The sequence below is a fragment of the Diaphorina citri genome, unplaced genomic scaffold, assembly GCF_000475195.1.
Source record: "Diaphorina citri unplaced genomic scaffold, Diaci psyllid genome assembly version 1.1 scaffold63, whole genome shotgun sequence".
Lineage (NCBI taxonomy): Eukaryota > Metazoa > Arthropoda > Insecta > Hemiptera > Psyllidae > Diaphorina > Diaphorina citri.
Genome location: NW_007377500.1, coordinates 388,553 through 394,552, shown reverse-complemented (window position 1 = coordinate 394,552; position 6,000 = coordinate 388,553). Strand labels below are relative to the sequence as shown.

General features: G+C 39.8%; 1 protein-coding gene across 4 annotated transcripts in view; it reads right to left on the bottom strand.

Moving 5' to 3' along the window:
* The window catches only part of LOC103519110 (NADP-dependent malic enzyme-like), a 68,452-nt gene that overhangs the window by 12,993 nt on the left and 49,459 nt on the right, over window positions 1–6,000 (bottom strand). The gene's annotated exons all lie outside the window — the stretch shown is intronic.

Below are 6,000 nucleotides of genomic sequence, written 5' to 3'. Positions count from 1 at the left end.
TGTTTAACCAAGATGAAAGAAAATCCCGCTGGGAAAATCCCTCTACCCTCTGTTTAACCAAGATGAAAGAAAATCCCGCTGGGAGAGTCCCTTTACCCCCTTTGTTTAACCAAGATGAAAGAAAATCCCGCTGGGAAAGTCCCTTTACCTCCTCTGGTTAACCAAGGTGTAAGAAAATCCCGCTGGGAAGGTCCTTTTACCTTCTCTGTTTAATAAAGGTCAAAGAAAATCCCGCTGGGAAAATCCCTTTACCCTCTGTTTGACCAAGATGAAAGAAAATCCCGCTGGGAAAGTCTCTTTAACTCCTCTGTCCAAGGTCTTTAAGATTAAGTATCCATATCTCAGACCCTGCAATAGTGCTACATACTGGACTCCGCACACAGGAATTTCGTCAGAAAAGACCCCCATTTCAATGTAATGCAATGTAATGTAATAATTCATATCTCACTCACCAATCAGAATGGAGGGTTTCACTGTCTTGACAACATCAGCCAGATTCTTCACGGGCGCGTGTTTCTTGGCATAGTGGACCTTGTGTCCCGTCACTCCACCTTCAGGTCTGTCCTTCACGATCAAACCCTTGGAGTCTACCATCCAGATTTTGTCCCGGGCATCTTGCTCTGAGGTACCTTCCTTCTGCATAGCCATCACACACAGGTCGGCAATACCTAGGGACGCCTGAAACCCACGTGAATAGAATATGATATACCTTGTTTATCCTGCTCGAAGTCCCTTTTGCCCCAGCAGTTTAAACATGGTCTCATGTATTTTATGGGTTTAATAACATAATTTAATAATACATTAATGGTAATGGCAGGGGTTAGATTGAGATTTATTCGGGCACTATTTCACTTCAAATCTAAAGTTTAAAGGATTAGGCAGACTAAAGGCCATAGCATGGTAAATGTTCCAGTTGCCGAAGAATACCAGTGACCATGTGAACTCGACCAGCTTCTGATATCACAGTGTTGCCAATGCACTCAGGAGGTTTTCTATGTTGCCAATATTCAACAGGGAGAGTCCCTTTACCCCCTTTGTTTAACCAAGATGAAAGAAAATCCCGCTGGGAAAATCCCTCTACCCTCTGTTTAACCAAGATGAAAGAAAATCCCGCTGGGAAAGTCCCTTTAACTCCTCTGTTTAAGGTCTTTAAGATTAAATATCCATATCTCAGAAGTAGGGTGCACACACTGGACTCCGCACACAGGAATTTCGTCAGAAAAGACCCCCATTTCAATGTAATGCAATGTAATGTAATAATTCATATCTCACTCACCAATCAGAATGGAGGGTTTCACTGTCTTGACAACATCAGCCAGATTCTTCACGGGCGCGTGTTTCTTGGCATAGTGGACCTTGTGTCCCGTCACTCCACCTTCAGGTCTGTCCTTCACGATCAAACCCTTGGAGTCTACCATCCAGATTTTGTCCCGGGCATCTTGCTCTGAGGTACCTTCCTTCTGCATAGCCATCACACACAGGTCGGCAATACCTAGGGACGCCTGAAACCCACGTGAATAGAATATGATATACCTTGTTTATCCTGCTCGAAGTCCCTTTTGCCCCAGCAGTTTAAACATGGTCTCATGTATTTTATGGGTTTAATAACATAATTTAATAATACATTAATGGTAATGGCAGGGGTTAGATTGAGATTTATTCGGGCACTATTTCACTTCAAATCTAAAGTTTAAAGGATTAGGCAGACTAAAGGCTATAGCATGGTAAATGTTCCAGTTGCCGAAGAATCAATTGAGTTCAGCAACGATATACTTGGTTTGTATATGAACGGATATCATGTGCTTCAGGCTGTTCCGGATGCACTCAGCTTCGTGAGGACTAAATCTAAAAAGGCGAAGTCAAATGAAGCCCTATAAAACCTTAGCTATTGAGAAATTGTCCCTCAGATGTCCACAAAAAAAATATTAGGCTTCTAGTTTGTTGATGTCAGAAGCAAACAAGTAGAAACCCTAAAATTTTTCCTTAATACCCATTGCATTACTAAATGCATGGTTCAGTAAAGGGACTTTTCAGTCCTATGCTGACAGTACAAACAAACTAAAAAAACCTTTTAGCTCTATTTTAGTAAAATACTACTCACCTCTCCAGCTCCTTGGAACAGGATCGTGTTGTCGGACAGACGCGTCTTCGTTATTCTAAGCGAGGCTAGAAGTCCTAATCATTTACACAACTTTCCCCTATTATGGAAATCCACGATTTTCGTGACAAATCTAAATGCTCTAATAATAAAACAGGCATACACACACAGACATAAAATACAAAACGCATCTTTCGCTTTTCCTTTTTTTAATACGAATATTCGTGTCTCAATATTGTCTATTGCAGGGATGGACTGCGACAAATAGCTCTACATTTTTAAAAAGAATCTCACAGATGGAAATTACAATGAACTAACGCCTGTCATTAACTCACTCTTCGAAGTAGGCGAATACATAGCAGAACTAGCAGGAAACTTTCGATTTGCAAAACTCGCAATACTTTCCAACATACCTTCCGCTTAAATAATCTGATTGTACCAATTAAAAATAGTGCAATTATACGGTCGTCAAACGAAGTATGTTTCATAAAATGTAACATTAAACCCCGTAAGTTGTCGTGTTGTCGAGGCCACAAGTTATATCTCTGAAGACTGGTATAATAAATAATACAACATACTGTGTCCATAAGTCATTGTGATATTCTATGTGAACAACCCATAACTCGTTCACTAAGGTAATGTAAATAGCTTTGGTACACCACTGAGGAATTTACTAATGGGCACTCCGGCATGTTTCGCCACAGAGTCAGATTAATTGAGCAAGTTGGGGCGATAACATACAAGGCGAAAAGGTTCAGCTTGGAGCATAAGCTCTCAACAGTCTCAACCAGCTCAGCACATGCCCATACATTTTTTTCCACTTTTCGCTTAAAACTAATGCAATTCTCTTCAAAAAATGGCATACTCACTTAACATTAATGTTCCAATGACTAGATGTGTGTTTGGTCGATGACTCATGTATTACGAGTTTTTAGGAGGCCAAAAGTAGCTATACTGAAGATATGTACCTAAGTTCTTAGTGAGCTCGCACAGATTTAGTTCAAGCTAAGAACTTATCTATACATATGTTGTTATCCTGTATAGGTACCGCGGAATTTTTAACCACAACAAGACCTAGAGGACCTAGAGTAAACGTCCCCAGGGAGTTCTCAACGTTTTTGATTTATTGTAGTCGTAAAATAATATTAAAGACCTCCACCTACAAGCTAGAGGCTACCAGGTAGACGTGTTATTTGTAACTTTGATATATCAATCTCCAGCGAAACATAAATCTCTGTCGACAACCATGAAATTCAACATGATCAATCATCAGTACACTTCTTGATTACTTCGCTCAGTAGGTAGTCGCTTTTTTTGCCCATTAATGTAGGTAGGTTTTTTTTTTATTGCTGGCACCACTGAGTTGTGTATCAAATGCATTACAATAATACTCCCACTCCACTTCAATAACTCTTCATTCTGGCTGTCTGCTCTCTTAATTTTGAGTGACAATAAATAAGAATTACCCGTGTTAAATCTGAGTGACAGAATTTGAAACAACACGTCCATCCTTGACCTTTCTTCAGCTATATGTTATCGTTTCGTCCATCGGTTGTATCCATTATGTTGACAACCTCTGGTAGTTCTGGGACAATCTTTGACAATCCTTGCTTTGATACGGATCAGTTCAGCTAAGTGCCTAATGTGTCACATGTCACTATGACTAGGTACTCTGAATAATACATCTAGGCACTCTCTGTTGGAGTACACTTCCACGCTCTATTATTATCACCTAGGAAATTAACCATGTGTTGTTATTGGTAGATAGGTAATGTTCCATGGCTAAGGTCAGGTGAGATATTTCGTGACACCGGATTTGAAAGGAAATCTCCGTTGACAGGTAAAGGTTCAGGTAATCAGTCGCGGACACTAAGGTTTGTCTTTGGAATATTTGCACTGTGGAATATTTTTTGGACTTTGCCTTGGACAATAGTGGTGGACGTTTGGTTAACTACGTTTGTATTGGGGATATTTTCAAAATGTGGACTATTTTTGCACTGTGAACTTTAAACATCTACCTACTGTAGAATGCTTTCGAAGGACTTTGCACTTGTGGACTATAAAAATTTACTATGGAATATTTTTGGACTTTAACAATCCTCAATAGTGGTGATTATGGCTGGATTACACGGAGCCAGTAAGGAATCCAGCTACTGGCGTTGTAAAAATACCACTGGCTAGAAGTAACATACCTACTGTAGAATGCTTTCGAAGGACTTTGCACTTGTGGACTATAAAAATTTACTATGGAATATTTTTGGACTTTAACAATCCTCAGTAGTGGTGATTATGGCTGGATTACACGGAGCCAGTAAGGAATCCGGCTACTGGCTTTGAAAAATACCACTGGCTAGAAGTAACATTCCAGGCCAGTTAGTTGGTCAGAAGTCAGACTTTGGATCTTCAAAGTTCCTAAGAACGGCTGACTTTCTCCTATCCTGTCTTCCTTCTCTCTTCGATTTCGGGACGGTAAGACCCTAGCAGTTACAGTTCCCTCTGTCAAACCTCTTAAAAAAACAACTTAAACGGAGTTTAAACACACTTTGTGGACCCGGACAGCTGGCCATAAACTATTTGATCAACAAATCACCAGGACGAAGTAGGCGAATACATAGCAGAACTAGCAGGAAACTTTCGATTTGCAAAACTCGCAATACGTTCCAACATACCTTCCGCTTAAATAATCTGATTGTACCAATTAAAAACAGTGCAATTATACGGTCGTCAAACGAAGTATGTTTCATAAAATGTAACATTAAACCCCGTAAGTTGTCGAGGCCACAAGTTATATCTCTGAAGACTGGTATAATAAATAATACAACATACTGTGTTCATAAGTCATTGTGATATTCTATGTGAACAACCCATAACTCGTTCACTAAGGTAATGTAAATAGCATTTGGTACACCACTGAGGAATTTACTAATGGGCACTCCGGCATGTTTCGCCACAGTCAGATTAATTGAGCAAGTTGGGGCGATAACATACAAGGCGAAAAGGTTCAGCTTGGAGCATAAAGTACAAGATAAATTAAAAAGCACCACTAGATAAAGGATCTGGCGAAGATCAAAGGTCTGGTTCAGCAAAGGTGAAACAAATTCCCAGAGGGGGCGAGATAAGCGATCGATAAATCCTAAACATTGTAAATTTCGTTACGTACGTGTAGTTGGTATTAATATTTGGAGTACCGTGTGATTATACTGTCAGCTGGAAAGACAGGGGCTTGTAATGATGTAATGAATAAGAGGGCAAAATATGTGAGGACACCACACAGTAATTACAGCATGGAAATTCTCAGAATCTAATATCCAGTGTCCAGATTATGTCTTCCCAGTGCCTTCCAGAAACCAAAGGGTATGATGATATAATGGGACTGTCAGTTTTATAATTTAGTGTTAGTGTTGGTAGGTTGGTACCTCAAATTTCAAGATTTATCTGTGGAATTTGCCAATTGACACGGAGAAGGTGCTTTCTTGAAGGCTCAGAATCTAATATCCAGTGTCCAGATTATGTCTTCCCAGTGCCTTCCAGAAACCAAAGGGTATGATGATATAATGGGACTGTCAGTGTTATAATTTAGTGTTAGTGTTGGTAGGTTGGTACCTCAAATTTCAAGATTTATCTGTGGAATTTGTCAATTGACACGGAGAAGGTGCTTTCTTGAAGGAATAGACCTGATTTTCCCCTCGTCCTTTCAGACAAGTTCAAAATTCCCCTGATTTAAGACAATAAAGAAATACCTATAACAATCTTATCATTCACAAAATGTACGAAAACTTATATTCCAAGTTTATGAATGTCCTGTGGCCGAAAGTCACCATACCACGCCCCCTGTCAATACACCAATTCCTAAAATTAGTCAAACAAAATCATGCCGAGTTATGGCATACATCCTTGAGTCT